Source organism: Patella vulgata, chromosome 4 (assembly GCF_932274485.2).
Source record: "Patella vulgata chromosome 4, xgPatVulg1.2, whole genome shotgun sequence".
Classification (NCBI taxonomy): domain Eukaryota; kingdom Metazoa; phylum Mollusca; class Gastropoda; family Patellidae; genus Patella; species Patella vulgata.
The window spans coordinates 37,992,686-38,017,361 of record NC_065882.2 but is presented as its reverse complement, the minus strand read 5'-3'; positions in this window follow the sequence as shown (position 1 = coordinate 38,017,361).

Here is a 24,676-nt window from a genome sequence, read left to right as displayed (position 1 = left end):
CCCGGAATCGTACTATAACGTATAACCGTACATTTTATTTACCTTTCGTTGGGCGATCGGATGCCAAAATATTTTCAAAAAGAATCGGCTCTTTTTTTTTTTATCTTTTTCATCTTTATCTTATGGTCTAGAGAGTTGATGTGAAGTAATGTCTAATTAATGATTTATATAACATTTGATCCCGAACGAAAGATCTGCATTAGTTAGATTTAGCTCTTACATAATGCATTTTTAAATCTTAAAATAGTCATGTCTATTAGTTAGGATGTGACGTAAATCCGAGGTCCCGTGTACCCATTGGCATACACGTAAAATAACCCTGCCCAGTTTGACTTCGAAATAAGAGTCAATCGTAGCGCCGTTGCCCGGGCAACATTTTCCCCATAGCACACTGCATGGCGTATGCCCGTCCTCCTTAGCCGTGATGGAGCAAACATTTCGTATATCGATAGAGTAATTAATTAATATAGGCCGCGTAATGAAATATTTCATATACTTATGTGTTTTTGTAGTTACTCTATCTAGTTACTAAATGCCATTTAAAGATTATTGAAATATTTCATTTTAGAGAGTTTGGTCGACCAGCTTGACGTAGTAAAACTAATCCTGCTTAGGATAACACTATGATAATGATTAAGATAATGTCAAGGACAGGTTAGTAATTGACATAAAACAGATATAATTATGTAATATAATTTAATGAAATTTGTGTATACATGTGCATACTTATACTGGTGGGCGTGGTGAAATATCTGGTAGAAAAAATATCGTATAAGTCAAGTAAGGCTATACTACATGTATTGTATAAAGGCTGAAACATGAAGTGTTTATATCCAATACATATGCATAGGAATGTATGAACGGCAGGTAAATGTTTTAATTTGACGACCTCACTACTTTAGTGAGTGAGACTCTAACTCAATTAATAAGACATCAAACTGGTCCTCATTTTTGTTGATTTCAATTATAAATGTTGATTCATGAGAGTAATGCTGTATAATATTATCATCCATGTTTACTAAAATCCTAGAAAAAAAACAACAATAAAAGGTTATTCATATTTAAGATTATAAAATAAGGAAATGGTATAATGAGTATAATGCAAAATCTCGGTCTCCCCAAAACGAGTAATTATTTCATCGTTAAGCAATAACATATTTGTGTAACATGTATTTCACCTATGTCCATGTTCATCTCTGTACTCATAATGATCATATGATGTAACCGTACGTCTGTTACTTCAAAAATAATGTAGAAACCGACGAACATCATGTATTTTGTGGCCAAGTAACCGTAAACACAGATATTATTTTTTTTAGCCTATCACAACTGGCGTTTGATATTTAAATTGCATTGCCATACTCTCTTACATTTAATTTTTTAAAATGTTGTTTACAAACCGATTTTAATGAAACTTTCAAAATAAGTACTAAATAACCTACTAAATCGTGTGAGATCCATATTTGACCTGATTTCAAAGTTTTGAACTTTTTACGAAAAAATAATTTAATGACGTCACTTTGTACAAATCTAGGTCAAATATCAAAATTCTAATCAGCTATCGATTGTAAATTGTGAATGGTTTCCAGAAATGTAAAGGTAATGAAACTCTGATAAACATTGTGGGAGGAGATAGATTTTAAAAATGACTTCCGTTTTCAAAATGGTGGTACTTCCAGTGACTTTTTACTTGATAAGATTACCCTAAAATGTTGATAAATGACCTTTGACTTTAATGAAAAAATATTGTTATATAATACAAAATTAAAGAAGTTGAAAATCGGATAATTGGAAATTTTTTTGTTGATATTTATGGCTTAATCTTCCTATTTATAACGGATTATAAAAGTTTCAAGGCGATATCTTTATAAATAAAAAAAGTTACGTCAAAATGTCACTGTCTTCAATCTTAAGCTTAAAGGTATGTGATACCCATGCCATATTGTATCGATCAATTCCTGTGAATTAAGAACAACTACAAACTGGTGAAATTCACATTGACATTGGTTTAAAAATAAAATAGTTTCTTCTGATGTCTAATATTGGTTTATTTTCGTCTATTTTGGCATTTTTAAAGTTTTACCTTCTGTTGTATTGCGCATAAGAAAAACATGCCAGTTGCGTGCGGCGTTAGATTGCCTTCTCCGCTCACTGTGACGTTTTTTATTGAGAAAGTCTGAGCAGTGCTACTAGCAGTTCTAGTTCTTTTTTTCCATTCCGCTTAGATATTAGAAACTGTATAAAAGTAAAAAGAGCAATTGAAAAGAAAGTAGGCGTCGTTTTAGATAAAAGGGAGTCTATACTCGTTCAAAATTGTAAACTGGTCATGATATTCAACTTCATGTTCCGGAAGCTTCAGAAAAGTCGTAGTCGTTTAAAAGAAACAAGAGCTGCGGGATTTATCGGATTTACTTCAGCTATCCAAATATATACTTGAAATTTCGATATTCGAAAAAAAAATAAAATGAAACTTTAAAATTTCCAATTATATGTAATAATGTTTTTTGCACACGCACCCGATTTTCACAATTTTTTCAAAGTTTGGGTATTTTTTTACTTTTATGGACTGGTCATGGCATGCAACTTCATGTTCCTGGAGTTTCAGAACAATCGTATTCGTCGTTTAAAAGAAAAAAGAAATTGCGTTTTCGAAAAAGTGAGAATCAGTGCCAATAATTCACAACATAACTAATATGCTACTGAAATCGGATTGACGTCAGCTAACCAAATATGTAATTAAAATTTAATAATTAAAAATTTTCCAATTCCACCCAAACATGAGAAAGCCAAAGTTACTAAATTGGCCGGTTTTAAACTGCTATCTGATGAAGCAAATTTCGAAATAGTTTTAAGCACTAACCCACCACCCACTTTCATAGAAAAAATCAAAACAACTTTCGATCTGTCATCTATCTCAGGCAATTTCTGAGATTTACACGGAATGGAAAAAGAAAAAAAAATAGTTTTGTAACTGGGACACAAACGCATTTTAAAATTGAAAAAGAGAGTAAATACTCTACCTCCCTCTCTTTCTTTACAGTGTATGAATGTCATTTTACTTGTAAATATCTAAATCAGTAGTGTCATTATGACCTCATGCAGACAAACGACATGTCATATTAATTCGAAGGGTAAATATTACTTACTGAAGTACTAAACCCATATTTTGGTTAACAGTTAGACAATTATAGTTTCAATATTGTCACTTCGGCAAAAGCTCCCTATAAGTTATCATTTTCTACCGATTTTAACCATTTCTCATTTCCAGTACTTTTTTTTCTCACACTCTTGATATTTCAAATTTTTGCGCAGTGGTTTCATACAGGAGACTTCCTATTAGACACTCTATTGAAAACGTTTTTTTTAAATAATCGTAGGATTCGTTTTCCAGAAAAGAGCGCCTCAAATTGTTCTTAATCATAAAATACCTTACTTTTCAAAATGACATAATTTTTTCGGCTTGTTGTAGGAATTTATCGCTTTAGTGTCATCTGGTAGCCCTTTCATAGAGCAATCGAAAGTGGCCGTCAAGACATTCATCTAATGGACATCAACAGCAAGTTGAAACATTCTACCTCAATTAAGAGCAGAGCTGTTATGTTCCAAAGTCTTGACCAATCAAACTGCTTATCGCTCCTTAGCCAAAGCAGAAAAATTCTCATCGAACTTAGTCAAGTTACATGTAATGATATAATGAATCTATACTTAAGAGTTTCATAGCTATCACTTAATTATAACCAAAGTTATCGTGCCCAAAAGCATCAACCAATCAAATGGCTTATCTCAGCCTACGTAAGCAGACAATGTTCATCATCGAACTCCATCAAGGCATTCACCTAATGAACGCCTACTTCAAGATCGAAATTCTACCTCAAATAGAAGGAGAATTATTGTGTTTCTACGTCTCGACCAATCAATTTGCTTATCGCTCTGCTTACCCTCAGCAGAAAATGTTCATTATCGAACTTAATCGAGGTACTGATGTGATGAAACTATACACCAGGTTTCATTACTCTCACTTAATTAGAACTAACGTTATCGTGCCCCAAAGCATCAACCAACCAAATGGCTTATTTCTGCTTACCTTTAGCCGAAAATTCTCATCTTTAAACTGCATCAAGGCATTGACATAATAAACACCTACACCAAATGTGAACATTGTTGCTCAATTAAAAGGAGAGTTATTGTGTTCCAAAGTCTCGACCAATAAAATTGCTTATCGCTCTGCTTACCTTGAGCAGAAAATGTTAATTATCGAACTTAGTCACGGTATTGATGTAATGAAACTATATACCAAGTTTGATCACTCTCACTCAATCAGAACTAAAGTTATTGTGTCGCAAAGTATCAACCAACCACATTGCTTAGCTCTGCTTACCCCTAAGTAGAACAGTTATTGTATCCCAAAAAGTGTGACGGGCAGACAGACAGATGGACAGACAGACAGACGGACAAATGCGATATGTCTGAAATCACCGAAGTTGTCGTTTTTTAAAAATATTGCCGTGTTTTAACAATTATCGGCGATCTTAACTTTCAATACATTTTGGCATAGCCAGGGACAGGGCACACAGCTACGCTACTTTTGATTTTTGATTTTCGCCAAATCTTAGTCGCCAAATTTACAAAAATTTAAATTTTTACAAAACACCTTTTATTTATAATTTTTATAACATTTTTCACGGGATTAAAGGATCATCTGACTTCAGCAAAAATGTCAACAATTTTTGTCTCAGTAATTTGCGTTACCCGCCATTGGCCAATTCAGTTTTACGGTCATTATTTTATTTTTTATAAATTTAGTATAACTTAAAGGGTGTGCCTTGTAAAGGCGCACAAGATAGTGAGCTCATATTTTTTTTTAAATTTCAATTTCATTTTCGGGCCATTTGAGTTAAAAGGTGAAAAAAGATCTAAAAATAAGCTACTTAAAACCCATTCAGGCTATTCAAAATTCAAAACATTTCGTTGTAACTTGTATATAATTTAGCTATAATCCATACGAAGACAATGTATACTAAAATTAGTTTGTAATACAAGCAGTTTCTGAGAAACAGGCAAGAAAATGTGCGTCATATCAAACTGATTACAATTTAAAATTAACACCGAAAGTGACGCAAGTTTGTCAAAAAGTGTATTTCTAACCTTTAAAATCAATATTTATTCAACTGAGTATTTTTTGCCACGTTTTGAAAATTTTAATTCTTAGTTTAAATCAACAGATAAATAAAAAGAATACGGTCATATAACTTTAATTCGCTTTTAGTTGGTTTACCTTTAAAGCTTATAGATAAATTACAAAAAGTACAGATTAATGCCGCTAAACTTGTTACTTAAACTAAGAAATGCGACCACATTACACCTGTTTTATATAATTTACACTGGTTACTTCTTCAATTAATTCAACACTTTCATTATCACCGGAAGTAATGGCATTTAGGCAAAATCTGTATTTAGCCTCCAATACAAATACTTTTTTGAAGTAAGTGATATTATTTATTCATATAAAATAAAGATATTTGATTACAATGGACAAATTAAATGAATAAATGCGATCATATAGATGTCAGAAACGTTTTTCTAACAGCTTCCTTTGCCGAGAAATAAGCAATTATGTCAGGATCATTTTTTAAGATTTTTCGCTTTTTAAGTAATGGTTAATTCAGTTCAATTTTTAAACAATTTCTCTTTGGTTATTTCGTGTGGAGTCTTTGTTTGCTGCTGTTTATTTTATGACATTGCAAAAATGCATAAATGGAACTGTTAGTGCTGAATTTATTGTTAATTCTGTGTCCATTTTGTAACATATGTGCAATGCACATGTGCAAATCTATTTAACGGTTCCACTGGCACGAGAAGTGACGTTAGTTCAAGGGTAACGTGGCAGCTGTGAAATCCGTCATCACTGCATGCAGTTCGAGATATATTTTTTTCTTTTTCTGTTTTGATTAGACCCCAGCAACTGCTTGTCGCACCGTTACGATTTCTTCGGTTTTACTAGGTAAGTAGGTGTGACTTAGCGGATAAAGCTATTGCAGCGTCCAACGGTTGTATCCACTAAAAAATGGGCCTCTCTATCACAAAGACTCACTAGTGGACCCTCGGCTATTGATATGTTATCCAGGGAGGTTTTTTTTTCTAAGCTCGGCTTGGATCACAACTCTCTTCGGTTAGTAATGGGTAAGTGTCAGCTAAAGAGTGACGATAAGGAATCCCTTCCCAAGTTCTTGACCTTGACCTTCAATAATTGAACGAAATACGACTGCAATGTCGCCTTGCACAATGTCTCCCCTTATTCAATAACACAAACAACAAAATACATATTCATATAAAAAATATATATATTATCTTCTGGTCAAGATCAAATTACATATGTCGGACAAGAATATAAAATGATAATGATATCAAACCACTTTCAGACGAAACCCAAATTATGGTCGACACACAACCACAGGTGTACACGATCAGCAACGTTATATGAAATCTGGTAAACTGACACACACGTAATAACGAACAATAATATGATCTCTAATAATAACAATAGAGATAGAAAACTATTAAACAATATAACTTAGCACCGAACACTCGGATTGAATCACTGAATCATAAGACCAGCGGCTGCCAGGCAGTATACGCCCACATTTTCGAGAGATGGATAGAAAACCAGCTAAACGAAAGTGATTTTTCCTACAATCAAGGGCCATAATTCAGGAAATTATAATTCGATATGCGCAAATATCGAAAGGAACCAAGATCTTTCAGTTATAAACTTACATTTCAAGTTTCAACAAAATCGGATAAAAATTGTGACCTCTATAGGGTCCACAACTTTGATATACCATATTTTTACGCTATTTGAGAACAAGGGGCGGCCATTTTGTCTGTCAGTTTTGGGCCGATTTTTACGAAATTCGAACTCAGCCGTCCTTAGGGTGTAACGGTGATATAAATATACGGTTTTTTAAATTAGATAAAAATTATGACCTCTATAGGGTCCACAAGCCAAAAAAACGCGTTTTTACGTACAATCAGGGGCCATAATTCAGGAAGTTACGGTCCGATATGCACGAATATATCGAAAGGAACCAAGATCTTTGGGTTATAAACTTACATCTTAAGTTTCAACAAAATCGGAAAAAAATTGTGACCTCTACAGTGTTCACAAGCCAAAAACGTGATTTTTCTTGCAATCAGGGACCATAATCCATGAAGTTAAGGTCCGATAGATGCCAATATCGAAAGGAACCGAGATCTTAGGGTGATAAACCTATATTTCAAGTTTCATTGAAATCGGATAAAAATTGTGACCTGTAGACTGTTCACAAACAATTGTGGACGGACGGACAGGGGCGACGACAATATACGTCCACATGAAAATGTGGGCGCATAAAAACACAAAAAGGAACCTTCAGACATCCACTCACGTTCTAATACTGCTTAGTAGTCCTAAGTAAGCGTTTGAGCTCTCAATCAAAGATCTGTCGAAAATGCGTTGTGTTTATATACAATATAAAATCTCGTAAAATAACGGGCAACGAGAACTCCCATAATACCTTGCAAACACACCCACTCGCGAACGCCCCGGACGTTATTCGCGAGACTTGCGTATACTTATAAATAAATCGAAAGTAGAATAACAACAACATCGAGATCACAGGATAAATTAAGTACATTCATTTATCTTACAGATGGACAATATTTTTATTGAAAGTGTGATTACTTTCGATTATATTCAGCTTCTTTTCATAATACAAGAATGACTGCGCATTCACTTTCAGTGCAAATGAACTCATTTGACCCCGAATATCGTGAAAACGCACCAACGGCTGACTGATTACCACTCGGCATCGTATTCTACGCAAAATTTGGGTCTGGTTTTGAGCCCATTTGATGGACCCCCCCCCACCCCCCAACCCAACCCCGCGCTGAGCCTCCCGTCTATAAAAGGAAAATGTGACGAAAGACTTGGGAATGTGGGTGGATACGATTAAATCTTCCGTATAAACGGCAGCCTAATATGATATAAAAACCGTCACACTATTTTAAACGTTCTGCGACAATGCGAAATGTCCGAAATCACCGAAGTTGACGTTTTTAAAAAATACCGTCTTCATTAGCCCAGGCTAGGAGCCAGAACAGTAGGACGTTAAACCCCATTTCATTTCATTTCATTTTAAAAAATATTGCTTTAAGATTAACAATAATGTCGGATTTTAACTTTCGATACATTTTGGCATAGCCGGAGACAGCGCACACAGCTACGGCATGTTTGATTTTTTATTTTCGGCAAACCTTCGTAGAAAAAATTTTAAATATTTTATTTATGATTATTTTTGGTGGTATTTTATACAGGATTAAATAGTAATCTGACTTGAGCATAAATGTCAACAATTTTTGTCTCAGTAATTTGCATTAAACGCCATTTGCTAATTCAGTTTTTCGGTCCTAGATTAATTATTTATTGTTCGATTAGTAAAAAAAACATACTTCATATACTACCTGGAACCTACAGGAAGTGACGTAATGTTAACAAAAATTAAAATTTTGACAGTTCGATGCCACTTTTTGAAAGCAAATATTACTTTTTTAAAAAAAAAAAAAAAAAAAATCTCTGAAAGGGTGTGCCATATAAGGGCGCACAAGATAGTGAGCTCAGTTTTTTTTTCAAATTTCGATTTCATTTCCAGACCATTTCCATTAAAAGGTGAAAAAAGGTGTAAAGTTCAGCTATTTACATCCCATTCAGACTTTTCAAGATTAAAATATTTCTTCGTAACTTTTATAAACTTGTAGCTATAATCCATACGAAGAAAATGTATGTTATAATTAGTTTGTAATATAAGCAGTTGCCTAGTAATAGGCGATTTTGCACACGTCACTTTTCACGTTATTTTGCCTGTAATAGAGTCAATTATTATTGGATTTTCATAAAAGTGACACTGTTTGATGGATAACGCAAATATGCGGCATAACAAATTGACACAGGAAGTGACTTCATTTTGTCAAAAACTGTATTTGTAACCTTTAATATCAATATGTTTTCTACTGAGTATTATTTGCTACGTTTTGAAAATTTTAACGTTTAGTTTAAATCAGAACAGAAATAAAAAAAGTATATGGTCATATATCATGTCTATATCATAATTATCATGTGTCAATTATTATTCGATTTTCATGCGGACGTATTCCGGACACTCTACAGGTCACAATTCATATCCGATTTTGACAAAACTTGAAATATAGGTTTATCTCCAAAAGATCTCGGTTCCTTTTGATATTGGCATGTATCGGATCGAAACTTCATGGATTATGGCCCCTGATTGTACGAAAATTCACGCTTTTAGCTTATGGTCACAATCTTCATCTGATTTTGATGAAACTTGAAATGCATGTTTATAACCCAAAGATCTTGATTCCTTTCGATATTTGCGCATATTGGATCGTAACTTCCTGAATTATGGCCCTTGATCGTGTTTTTATCTTGTGATCCCTCTAGAGGTAGCAATTTTCATCTGATTAAAAAAAAAGTCTGAATATATCACCGTTACACCGTAATAATGGTTGACTTCGAATTTCGTGAAAATCGGACCAAAACTGCCAAACAAAATGGCCGCCCCTCGTTCGCAAATAGTGTAGATATAGGATATATCAAGGTTGTGGACCCTCTAGAGGCTAAAATTTTGATCCGATTTTGACGAAACTTGAAATACATGTTTATAACCGAAAGATCTTGGTTCATTCGATTCTCGCGCATATCGGGCTGTAACTTCTTGATTGAACGAAAAATCACGTTTGTAGCTTGTGGTCTCTCGAGAGGTCACATTTTTTATCGGATTTAAAAACGTTTGCATATATCACAGTTACACCAATATGATGGTTGAGTTCGAATTTCGTAAAAATTGGACCAAAACTGCCGGACAAAATGGCCGCCCCTCGTACGCAAATATTGTAAATGTATGGTATATCAAAGTTGTGGACTCTCTAGAAGTCTCTAGAATTATCTGATTTTGAGGAAACTTAAAATATATCTTTATATTCCAAATATTTCAGTCCATTTCGATATTAGCACATTTCAGACTGTAACTTCCTGGATTATGGTTCCTGATTATACGAAAAATCGCGTTTTTAGCTTGTTCTTTAACCATCTCTAGCAAAATTTAGTCGTATCTTGCCTGGCAACCGCCGGTCATTATTACCGAAAGTACAATGTATAAAAATAACTGTATTTTTAGCCTCCAAAACAAATATCTATATGAAGTAAGTAAGTGATATTCGTTATTCGTATAAAATTATGATATTTGATTCAAATGGACACATAGTAAGAATCAATGCGACCATATTGATATCAATAAGGTGTTTATGTCAGGTCACTTTTTAAAAATTGTTCGCATTTTAATTTCAGTTCAACGATAATTATTTATTGCCTGATTTGTAAAAAAAAGAACGTTAATATGCTCGATGGTTCAAATTCTCTACTTTTTTTCTACCGGTAAAATTTTCTGTCGTTACCAGAAGTGTAGTAATTTTGCCCAAATCTTCAATTTTGACGAGTCGGAAGATCTTTTCAAAATTGTTTTTTACAAATCTAATAGATCCAGGTGAATGCTCCTATTAAAGGTGCAAACTATGTCTGGCTCAGCTTTTTTCTTTTATTTCGATTTTGTATTTTAAAAGCCATTCTGGTTTAAATTGAAAACAAGTTGTAAAAATAAGCTATTTTCAAAGCATTCAGGCTTTTTATCTTTTAAAATATGTCTTCGTAACTTTCATAAACTTGAAGCATTAATCCAGTTATGAAGACAATATATGCCAAAATTAGTTTGTAATTTCAGCAGTTGCAGGAGTCACTTTTCATGTTATTTTGCCTGTAAAAATATCAATTATTATTGGATTTCAATAAAAGTTATACCATTTGATGCATGCGTTATATCAAATTAATTACAATTTAAAATTGACTCCGGAAGCGACGCCATTTTATCAAAAACCCTATTTCTAACCTTTAAAATCAATATTTTTTCATCTGAGTTTTACTTGCTACGTTTTGAAAATTTTACCTTTTAGTTTAAATCAACAGATAAATAATAAGAATATGGTCATATAGACATCACAAAATCGTTTCTAACTTGTTCAGTTGCGGAGAAATAGACGATTTTCAAGGTTTTGGGTCCATAAAAGTGTCAATTTTGGCAAAAACTGTATTTTTAGCCTCCAAAACAAATATATTTTTGAAGTAAGTGATATTCATTACTCATATAAAATTAAGATATTTGATTCCAATGGACAAATAAAATGAATCAATGCAATCATATAGATATCAGAAAAGTGTTTCTAATAACCAATTTTGTCCGGTTGATATTTTAAGATTTTTCGCATTTTAATGAGGCTTTATAAAGGGTTAATTCTGATAACGGAAATGGTGCCATTGTGTCTAGTCTTCGTTTTCTGTATTTATTTTAAGACATATGTAATAAAAGGTATCAATTAATGTATAAATGGAACTGATATTGCTGAATTGATTTTAATTCCGTGTCCATTTTATAACCTGTGTGCAATGCTCATGTTTAATGGTTTCATTGGTACGGGAAGTGACAGAAGTCAAAGTGTAACGTGGCATGGGTGAAACCCGTAGTATTAAAAAGAAAATTTACCTAAACTTGCAATCTAAAAACAGTGATAATCAGTAACCACTTACCACATCGTACAATCTTAAACTACCTGATATAAACATTGCCAGTGCATGGATGATAAATTCCCAAAAAATTCATTTTGTAGAAAACATTCCAGAAAACAATTAGAAAACGTATGCATTGATTCTAGCATAACAATTTCTGAACGCAAGACTCAATCTTTTACTGACCCAATATCTTATTAATTAGGGATGTGAACCCAAGGTCTAATGCAGACCCCTACCAGACAAATTGTGACCTGTAGAAGGTCCACAAGCTAAAACATTACGAACCGATAAATGCCAATATCGAAAGACATCGCGATCTTTGGGATATAAACATTTTTTCGGATATTTTGTGCCTCATACCGTCAGATAGAAAAGGACTTGGAAAAGATTTCAAACAGAATGCTGAAAAATGTAACTATACATACCCCTTCATTGACTTTTTGAAAAGATTTTTAATCTTTTTCCTACAGATCTGATATTTTTCTTCGATCTGTAAAGAAAGTAAAAGCTAATAGTTTTGTCTTTTGTGTTGGTTTGCTTGTGGTCGCCTTTATCTGATGATTGACAGCAAAATAACAGAATGGGGGAAGTAGCAAAGAAATCAGTTAATGAGTCATTCCATGTCAACTGGACCAAATTTCGGAAAGTTGGGAACATGACCCCCTCCAAAAAAATTATAAAAAAATATATGTTATAGTATATAGTCTTAAGCTAACAAATCCGAAATTTTACCTCTGTAGATCAAAAACTCGCTGAGATATGGCCATTTGAAATAAAGGTACTAAAACGGACCATAAATTCAATAATATTTTTCGGGTTTTCAGGTGCTTTAAACTCACATTTGTAATTGAAGTAGAACTTTCTAACTTTGAAATCTAAGACAACTTTTGGTGTAGATTACGAATTTAGTATCACACTCAATGTGTGATTCAAACTTTTCGGGCCACCAGGTGGCAAAATGCGGAACAAATGAACTGTTCACTTTTTTTCACGATTTCCACATCCTCTGACAAAGTCACTGTTGTATACATAACCTTCAAAATTGGCATAATTAATGTCAGTTGGTATTTTATCAATTTACAAAAGATTTCGAGTCGAAGGGATATATACTTTTAAAACTATTCAGCCTCAAAATTCATTGCACACTGAAAATGTACAAAATTTACCCATTTTCTCCCTCAATTTTGGCCATGTGGGACAGAGGTTAAAATTCTGAAAAAGATTGATACAAAAACTTCAATTACCCTACTATAACGTACATTAAACTCCATCTTGTGTATTTGGGGGCTTATATTTTTAATTTTTAGGTGAAATCTGTGTGGTGATGGAGTTTTAATGGCTACGATCAAAATTGTTGACTTTTCACGTTGATTTTAAAATTACTTCTAAATGATTTATAACCCTCAAACATGTATATTTCGATTATATTATTTGCGTAGATTACGAATATATAATAACTTTGGATGTACAGCATACCGTTCAAAATTTTGGATACAAAGAAGTACGAGAAATTATTTGGCAACACAAGGTCATCAGCGGAGTATGGGAGTTTAGTACACTTTATTGGTTTGATACTGATTTAGATTTCGACAAAGTATCAAGTATGTTGATTTGATCATGTTCTCGTAAAACATATTGTCTACCACTCTTATCAGGAACTGATATTAAACATATCACATTCGAAAATGGAACCCATGTAATATCATTGCGCCTGGGCCAAGTTAAATTACGATTATTTCTTTTCATGAACTTCACTAACACGTCCCTATTCTCTTCCGATTTTTCTATAATACTTCCTATAAATCATTCATCGTCGTACATACAGGCAACATATTTACCGGGTTGTAAACTTTCATATAAACTCAAATCGGTATCTTCCTTGCTAATTTCAACATTTTACCTCTGTAGATCAAAAACTCGCTGAGATATGGCCATTTGAAATAAGGGTACTGAAACGGACCATAAATTCAATAATATTTTTTCGGGTTTTCAGGTGCTTTAAATTCACATTTGTAATTGAAGTAGAACTTTGTAATCTAAGATAACTTTTGGTGTAGATTACGAATTAAGCATCACACTCAATGTGTGATTCAAACTTTTCGGGCCACCAGGTGGGAAAATGCGGACCAAATGAAATGTTCACTTTTTCTTTCACGATTTCCACAGCCTCTGACAAAGTCACTGTTGTATACATAACCTTCAAAATTGGCATAATTAATGTCAGTTGGTATTTTATCAATTTACAACAGATTTCGAGTCGAAGGGATATATACTTTTAAAACTATTCAGCCTCAAAATTCATTGCACACTGAAAATGTACAAAATTTACCCATTTTCTCCCTCAATTTTGGCCATGTGGGACAGAGGTTAAAATTCTGAAAAAGTTTGATATAAAAACTTCAATTACCCTATTATAACGTACATTAAACTCCATCTATATTGTGTATTTGGGGGCTTATAATTTTAATTTTCAGATGAAATCTGTGTGGTGATGGAGTTGTAATGGCTACGATCAAAATTGTTGACTTTTCACGTTGATTTAAAAATTACTTCTAAATGACTTATAACCCTCAAACATGTCAATTTAGATTATATTATTTGCGTAGATTACGAATATATAATAACTTTGGATGTACAGCATACCGTTCAAAATTTTGGATACAAAGAAGTCCGAGAAATTATTTGGCAACACAAGGTAATCAGCGGAGTATGGGAGTTTAGTACACTTTATTGGTTCGATACTGATTTAGATTTCGACAAAGTATCAAGTATGTTGATTTGATCATGTTCTCGTAAAACATATTGTCTACCACTCTTATCAGGAACTGATATTAAACATATCACATTCGAAAATGGAACCCATGTAATATCATTCCGCCTGGGCCAAGTTAATTTACGATTATTTCTTTTCATGAACTTCACTAACACGTCCCTATTCTCTTCCGATTTTTCTATAATACTTCCTATAAACCATTCATCGTCGTACATACAGGCAACATATTTACCGGGTTGTAAACTTTCATGTAAACTCAAATCGGTATCTTCCTTGCTAATTTCAACATTTTACCTATGTGGATCAAAAACTCGCTGAGATATGGCCATTTGAAATAAGGGTACTGAAACGGACCATAAATTCAATAATATTTTTCGGGTTTTCAGGTGCTTTAAACTCACATTTGTAATTGGAGTAGAACTCTCTATCTTTGTAATCTAAGACAACTTTGGGTGTAGATTACGAATTTAGCATCACACTTAATGTGTGATTCAAACTTTTCGGGCCACCAGGTGGCAAAATGCGGAACAAATGAACTGTTCACTTTTTTTCACGATTTCCACAGCCTCTGACAAAGTCACTGTTGTAAACATAACCTTCAAAATTGGCATAGTTAATGTCAGTTGGTATTATCAATTTTCAAAAGATTTCGAGTCGAAGGGATATATACTTTTAAAAATATTCAGCCTCAAAATTCATTACACACTGAAAATGTACAAAATTTACCCATTTTCTCCCTCAATTTTGGCCATGTGGGACAGAGGTTAAAATTCTGAAAAAGTTTGATACAAAAACTTCAATTACCCTACCCTACTATAACGTACATTAAACTCCATCTTGTGTATTTGGGGGCTTATATTTTTAATTTTCAGGTGAAATCTGTGTGGTGATGGAGTTTTAATGGCTACGATCAAAATTGTTGACTTTTCACGTTGATTTTAAAATTACTTCTAAATGACTTATAACCCTCAAACATGTCTATTTAGATTATATTATTTGCGTAGATTACGAATATATAATAACTTTGGATGTACAGCATACCGTTCAAAATTTTGGATACAAAAAAGGCCGAGAAATTATTTGGCAACACAAGGTCATCGGCGGAGTATGGGAGTTTAGTACACTCTATTGGTTCGATACTGATTTAGATTTCGACAAAGTATCAAGTATGTTGATTTGATCATGTTCTCGTAAAACATATTGTCTACCACTCTTATCAGGAACTGATATTAAACATATCACATTCGAAAATGGAACCCATGTAATATCATTCCGCCTGGGCCAAGTTAAATTACGATTATTTCTTTTCACGAACTTCACTAACACGTCCCTATTCTCTTCCGATTTTTCTATAATACTTCCTATAAATCATTCATCGTCGTACATACAGGCAACATATTTACCGGGTTGTAAACTTTCATATAAACTCAAATCGGTATCTTCCTTGCTAATTTCAACATTTGTAAATGTACCATCTGATAAGTAATCATTAGAAATTCTATACATTTTCAAATTCCCAGTTCCACTCGGAATAAAACAGTGACGAGAACGAGTACCAGGGATTGTACGGACAGATTCATATCTAGATTTAAGTTTGAACTTTTCAGTGTTAGCAGCAATCATTTCAGACGAAACATAAAGAAACTTCACACCTTGAACATTTTTATCGGCCCAGTCGAACAGGTTGACAGGGGATAGAATTTGATTACTTGAAGCCGTTCCCGTAGCCTGTAAACTGGCCCTGGCTGCCAACCGTTTCACGGTACCCCCTATACCATCACAGGGGCTTTTTCCATGACTTGTGGCAAAGAAATGCCACTCAGCCGGAATACCAAAATAGTTTTTATACTGGCTCGCTGCACTGTCACTATAGTATATAATCTTTTTTAAATTGTGAAATTTTACTTTGAGATCACTGGTTAGGGAATTTAGAAAAGCATGGACGGTATTTGTTTCTGTCTCAAACTGTTCGATATCACACAATAACTTGTGCATGATAATTCATCATTGATGTTCGTGGTGTAAACGGCAAAGGGGTGCAACGTAGCCTGGCTGTTATCCCAATATAAGCCCTGAATAGCATCCTGTACCACAAAGCTTTAATTTTCTGCGAAATCCAACAGAATGATATCCGTGCCATTATCCAAGTTAGCTTTTAAATCCCTTAGGAAAGCTGATTGGGCTTTTTCAATATAATGATGTATTCTTAGTTTATCCATAGCCGTAGAAAAATTGTCAATAAACGCGATTACACTCATGCTTACAGTTGTTAACTGTGTTCTGTCAGTATGCACCCATTGTTTATAATTGATGCTGCCATCATTATCAATATTGTTTGTATCAAATATGTTGTCTAGAAAGGCCTTCAGTGCGTCAATTCCGGGACAGTTATCACGTGATCGTAACATACAATTTCGATTTTCGCAGTCACATACCAATTTCGCAAGTAAATCCTTATAGTTATATGTTCCAGGAATTTCGGGATCTTCTGGAATCACAGAGGCCATAAGTTTTACGTTTTGGTGGATTTCACAGACACACACCGAGTGTGAACCTGCACAGGTCACTGGAACACACCATTTAGGTCTCAGCAAGCAAAATCTAGAAAAAACTATTTTATCTTCAGGATGTTCCTTTCTATACTCGCCATAAAGTTCTTTTAAATTTAATAATAAGAATCTTTTCTGTTTTTGTATCCTTTTTCCTTCGATTTTCACAGAAACATAGTCCTTTTTTCCAGGACACGGTCGAGAAAATTCGTCCCTTTCATAGTCTAGTCTAGTTCGCACTGTAATATCAGTGGATAATACTCTCCCAGTTTTTGGATTCGGTTCCGCTAGAACTCCATTTTCTTTTTTTTTAGTTTTCTAGCACTTTTCACAAGTGGTTTAGAAACACTGAACTCGTGAGCAATTTTATCAATAGTCCAAGAGTGCGGTACTAGTGTTAATAGCTTCATCTGTTCTTCTTGCCGAGAACTTACCAAGCATTTGGATTTCAATGTTTCTACCAGACCTTGGAAATCATCGCAATCCTGGCACTGGTGTGAACTAGTTCCAGGCTTTGGGACTGAACTATCCACATCCAGAACTTCTGAAGGTTTCCTTTTAGTAGAATGGCCAATCTGCTCGATCTTACGTAATGCGTAAGGTATTGGCTGGGAGATGTGGTAGAACTTCAACGGAGAACATCCCAATAATGTGAAGCTTGTGTTTACCTCTTCTCTTACATCGGTTTTAGGTTGAAAAGAGGGATCAAACTGGTCTTCTGCTCCTAGTTTTGATTTCTGTTGGGATGTATTCACTTTCTTCCACCAGTTTATACATAGCTTCTGACCAGGTTTGAAATTAGTGCGACGGGCAATCTCTATATCTATTTTTCGTAAGTTACTTTTCGGCAACAACTTGTGGAGGTTACCAGGATCTACTCACGACTTCTGTTTCTGTTCGTATCTCACTAAGTACATCTGATGATGATGGTGACAAATATTATCTTCTGGAGAATCTGTTTTTATGTTCACATCAGATCTCCGAGTTAGAAGCTCCTTCTCCAATTCCGAAAGTTCTGATAGTTTACTGAATCCAATTTTCCTTGAATAATGAGTTTTATGGCAACCACTTTCAACACTGAAAAGAACGTTTAAGCCGATACCAATCGTACATGGATCATTTTCAGATTCCATGGCAATGTGTCATCGGTTGTGGAATATTGCCGAATGATGTACCTAGCTTAAGGCCGTTCTTTACTTCATCAAGGAATATCAACGCAAATTTAATCTAATATGGGGTCAAAGTAATTCAGAAATATCTAAAATTATATTTCACCTTTTCAAATACAGGTTTTCTCCAGTTTTTTTTAAAGCAAACTTAAATTGAAACGATACTCTCAAGAGCCAAACTGAGTCTATATTCTTATTATATGCTACGAGTTTGTCTTAAATGACAAATATGAGGGGCCTAAGTCTTTCAGAAGTAATTTTAATCTGATTGTCAAAGGCCAATATTTCAGTTTGTGAAGCGGAATTTTTTTTTTCTAATTTGGGAGCCAAAATCAATTTCCAACGGTATTTTGTGGATCAAAAATTATAACATAATCGTAGTTTACGCAAAAGAGTTAATCTAAATAGACATGTTTGAGGGTTATAGGTTATTTAGAAGTAATTTTAAAAAGTAGCCATTAAAACTCTACCGCACAGATTTCACGTGCAAATTAAAAATATAAGCCCTCAAATACACAAGATGGGGTTTAGTTTAAGTTATTGTAGGGTAATTGAAGTTTTTTCAGAATTTTAACCTCTGTCCCACATGGCCAAAATTGAAGGAGAAAATGGGTATATTTTGTACGTTTTGAGTGTGCAATGAATTTTGAGGCTGAATATTTTTAAAATTATATATCCCTACGACTCGAAATCTTTTGTAAATTAATAAAATAACAACTGACAATAACTATGCCGATTTTGGATGTTATGTATACAACAGTGACTTTGTCAGAGGCTGTGGAAATCGTGAAAAAAAAGTGAACAGTTCATTTGTTCCGCATTTTGCCACCTGGTGGCCCGAAAAGTTTGAATCACACATTAAGTGTGATGCTAAATTCGTAATCTACACCAAAAGTTGTCTTAGATTACAAAGATAGAGAGTTCTACTCCAATTACAAATGTGAGTTTAAAGCACCTGAAAACCCGAAAAATATTATTGAATTTATGGTCCGTTTCAGTACCCTTATTTCAAATGGCCATATCTCAGCGAGTTTTTGATCTACAGAGGTAAAATTTCGGATTTGTTAGCTTAAGACCATATACTATAACATATATTTTTTTATAATTTTTTTTAGAGGGGGTCATGTTCCCACCATTGGTCCAGTTGGCATGGAATGACCCAAATATATTTTTTTCTCCAAATCCAGCGCTAAATTTTGACCGATCAGCCATGCATTAATTGATGATTTAGATTCATTGAATATTATTCTGTTTGAAGCGACGCGAAGTTTGTTTGTTTTTGTTTTTTTTATTAATGAAATCTGAATTAAGATTGAGGAACAGGCTATGTGTGACACATTATAAATATAGACATGCATACATACATAATTACATAAATATTGAACATAAAGGATACATAATGGATAATATAGAGACTTAGATGATTGTACAGTGTCAGGGCTTGAAATAACTTAAAGAGTTGTTTTATGAAGATTTAAATCTTTTTGATAAAAGAATAAATTGTTGGACTTAAGTGTTGGAAAATAAGTGTGTTTATCTCAGGACTAAATTTTGTTGACCTATACAACAGACAACTGATTGTTTTATGATTATGTTGAAGGTTATGGATTGTCTGTTTTCTTGCATCTGAATATAAGTGGCATGCGAGTAAATAGTGTTCGGGATCTTCGGATTTGTGACCGCAAAGGCAAGCAGGGCTATCATCGAGGTGTCTTGAGGAAGTTATGGCCTTGTAGATTTGAGCAGCACAATCTTAGTTTACAGTGGATTATTTGTAATTTTCTTTACCTTAGATAGTGATATGATGGCACGATTGTATCTAATTTGATTAGTGAATTTCCAAAGATAGCAAGAGATCGAGAGTTTCTAATTTCAACGTTAAGTTTGTTCAATTCTCGTATACTTGAAGGGATGAATCTCGGTTTGCATCTGATTTCCTTTAGTTTATCTTTGTATAATTAATAGACGTAGAGGACAGTCCTAATAGGTCAGAGAGATATGATGTCGCGAGGTTGTTAATAATTTTATACATTAATTTTTTATTCATGACGTCGACGTCTTTCCGAGAGTGGAATAATCTCAGTCTCTTTATAGAGTAAGGCATGGCTGGTACCTCTAACCGCCCCACAGATAGTGCGTAGTGCATCTAATTGTAGGGATTCTAGTTTGTTAGCTAAATAATCACTGCACCCATCCCAGATAATATCGGCATAATCAAAGTGTGGAAGGATACAAGAACAGTATATTGTGTTTAAAGATTTTCTATTCAATCGATATTTTAGAGAGCGGAGATCATTTACTATTTTGGATACTTTGCTTACAATGCCATCTGTATGATCTGTATGATTATTCCATTAACAGTTAGTTTGAAAGATTAGACCTAGATGTTTATGTTCACTTACTTCTTTGATTTGTATCTGGTTCATAAATAATGGTGGTTTAACTATGTGGGGTTTAGTAGTAATAGTGTCTCTGTTTTAGGGGGTTAAAAGTTACCAGCCATGTCTCAGTCCAATTTCTGATTTGATTTAAGTCATCGTTGATGGTAGCAGCACATGCTTCTGGGTCTTCGGTTTTTAAGTATAACGAGGTATCGTCAGCAAATAATCTGATGTTTGAATTTATATTGTTCACAACGTCATTTATATATATTACTAATAAAAGGGAGCTTCTGTTATCCGGTGAGGTGCCATTGTTGGTTACACATTGTTCTCTATTTTTTAAATAATCTACGAACCAGAGCAGTAATTCTCCTCGAGCCCCCACAACACCCAGCTTGTGACAGACTCCGGCATGTAAAACCCTGTCAAAGGCCTTGCTGATATCACAGAAGACTATTCTAGTATATTGATGTTGTTCGATGGTTCGACAGAAGAAGTGTGTTAGGTCGATTAGTTGGAATATGGTGTTATCACCAGGAAGAAAGCCACTCTGGATAGGTGTTACTATGGGGTTATCTCTAAGGAAGTTAAAGACATGTTTGGGGATGATTGTTTTCAAAAAGTTTGACTATTATACTACAATCGTTTGGAGAGCCTTTTTTGAATATAGCGACCACGTTTGCAAATTTTTGGTACAATGTGTAGATCTAATGATAGGTTAAAAAGTTGTCAAAGTGGATGACTGATTTCTTTTGAGATGTGTTTTAGAATTCGCTTATTAATTTCGTCGGGTCCTGAGTAGGTTTATTTTTCAGCTGAGTAAGGTCGAATATATTTATCACATCGTGAATAAAAATTTTAGGTTTTTTTAACATATCAATATTGAAGTCACCTAAAATTATGCATTTGTCCAAGGGGTCCGTTACAGCGTTTTAATAAGAGTTAAATATTTGTTGGTTTGTACTAGATATTGATGAAGGTGGTCTATAAAAGTTGCCAAGTAAAAATGTGTGGTTGTTACAATTTACCTCTATTCATAGAGACTCTATTTCACTGTTTTCAAGGTCAGCCTTGCGTTTCAAAGATATTGAAATACGAACGTAAATAATAAGTCCTCCCCCGTGATTATTTCTATCTTTTCTAATAGGTGGGTAGTAAGAAGGTAAACAAATTGATTCGAATGTGATATTTCTGTCGAGCCGGGTTTCACTATTTGTTATAATGTCAAAATGTCTTAGTTCTACAGCTATTAAATCAATTTTGGTTTTGAGGCTCCTTACATTCAGATGGACAATTGAAAGTTGATTATGTATTAATGAAGCGGGTCCTGGATTTTGTTCGATGTCTCCTGGCAATAGTAACAACATTTATATTATAAGAGTAATGGAAAACAAGGCATTTGCACTAAATGTTACAAGTGGACGCTTCCCATTTGGAAAATTATTCAATTTGTGGTTACATAGTGATTCTGATGAGATTTAACAGTATTGCAGGTGTTTGTTTGGACTTACTTGGTATTGGTTGCTTGTCTTAAATGTAGTTGTTTCCAAAGGTATGGTATGTAAGGAATTGACAGTTTTCTTGAGTTCAGAAAGTATTTCATGTATCAAATGAAATGAAATGAGGGAAATTTTGCCCGGGCAGCGGCACTATCGCCTACTCTTATATCGAATTCCAACTGCCAAGGATCTTTTACGTGCATTCCAATGTATACACGGGACCTCGGTTTATCGTCTCATCCGAAGGACTAGACAGCTGTCCTTGTCAGGCCCTCCGTCCTGCATCACTGACAAGGGGGAACCACGCCGGAAAATCTGGATGAACTTTCTCGGCCAATGCAGGGATCGAACACCCGACCTCCAGGCTAGCGAGCCAGCGCCTTACCCACTTAGCCACGTGGTCCCCTCGTGTATCAAACTAATATGTTTAAAATTAAAAACGATAAAATCAAATAAACGTAAATACAAGTCGTAAAACAATACAACAATGTACATGTACGGGTATATACATGGCTGCGAATAGCAAGGGTGAATGGTTCAGGTTTCTACATTGTTTAGTGAGATGGAAACACGTTAGTTTCAACAGATATAATTGGTTATGAAAGGGTCTAAATATGGTGTGGGAGTGTTACAATTGTCGTAGCATAACTGTGTATGGTGTCAAACTCTTTGAGATAAAACTCGCGGGCTGATCCATACACAATACATCCATAGTCGAATTTAGATCTTAATAAAGCTCGATATAATTGAAGCAAGCCCTTAGAGTCTGCTCCTCAGGCAGTATTTGATAAGACTCTCAAAATGTGCAGGGCTTTCAGACTTTTATTTTTGAAGCGATAAATGGTAATTTCAAATATCAAACCCAGAAATTTGGTTTCAATCACAACGGGAAGGCGATTTCCATCCAAGTAAAGTTATGGATTTGGATGCAAACTTCGTTTCTGACAGAAATGCATGCAGACATGCAAGGCTAGAACTTCCATTCGATTATCCGCATGTCTGTAGAACCATAGCACATCTGAAAGCCATCAACATAAAGATCGCCATTTGTACCTGGTTTAAGGCACGCTGGGATGGAGATAAAATAAATTCCTGGGGGTACGCCCATTTCCTGAGTAAATGGTCAGAGAATATTGATCCTAGTCGTATTTAAATGACCCATCTACCAGGAAATATTTAATGAAGACAGGTAGCCGACCTGGTAGGTTTAGGTTATGGAGGTCGCGCATGATACCATGTTTCCAATTAGTATCAAAAGCTTCCACCAGATTGAAAAACATTGCAAATACATGTTGCTTCTAGATGAAATCAAACGAGATGATCACGAGTGCTTCTTTGGAACTGATATCCACATTGAAGGTCAGTAATAAGTTTGTTGGAAACGAGGTACCAAACAAGCCTTCGATTGGTCAATCTCTCCATGGTTTTGCAAATGCAGCTAGTTAAAGCGGTCGGACGATAATTTGTAGGATTCGTATGATCTTTACCCGGTTTAGGAATGATATAGTGGCTTTATGCCAGGAGAGGGGGGGGGTCCCATCTACCCAAATCCGGTTTAAAAGATCCAATAAAATTAAGAGTGTTGGTAAAGGATAATGTTTTAAAATCTGGTATTGTATCTCATCTGGACCAATTGCATTGTCGCGTGCTCGCTTCAGCGAATCACGGAGTTCTGCAAAGGAGAAATTATCATTATAGCATGAATGCATGTATTACGTCGCACTTTCTCCTGTTGGTGTTTAATGCATCGAAAGGCATCAGAGAGGAAACTGGATGATGAATTGAATGAAAATGTACTGGCCAGAGAATTAGCAGTATCAAGAAATGTCATTAAGGTGGTACTATCAACATTTAGGAGGTTAACTGATAATGCACTACTTTTATCTTTAATCCGGTCCCATACCGACTTTGACATGGTACGGGAATTGATCCTTGAGACATAAACTTGTCCCGAACACTTCTTGGCTTGACGTATGGTTCTACGGTTCTCCATGGAAGGATGGTTCTTTAGTCGTCTCATAGCGGATTTGCAATCGTCATTATACCATGGATTATTGAAACGTTTCGGTTCAGTCGTGTTTTTTGGAATCGCCTGCTCAGCTACATCTTGAAGTGAATAAGTCCATGGGCTCATCTGCATCTTCTAACTCCTTTGCATCAAAAGAGAAGAAACACAAAGATTCAAAAAGAGCCCAGTCAGCCTTATGCACCTTCCACCTCTGAGGTCTTACGACCGACCATTGGGTCATTCCATGTCAAGTGGACCAAATTTCGGAAAGTTGGGAACATAACCCCTTCCAAAAAAATTATAAAAAAATATATGTTATAAAACATGGACTTAAGCTAACAAATCCAAAATTATACCTCTCTAGGCCGGATATTCGCCGAGATATGGCCAGTTGAAATTAGGGTACTGAAACGGATCATAAATTCAGTCATTTTTTTCAGGTTTTCGGATGCGATTTACACAGTACGTGCTACCAGGTGGCAAAATGTGTAAAATTAAATCATTCACTTTTTTTCCAGGATTTACACAGCCACTGGCAAAGTCACTAATGCATTCACAACCTCCAAATTTGGCATAGTTAATGTCCGTTTGTCTGTTATCAATTTACAAAAGATTCGGAGTCG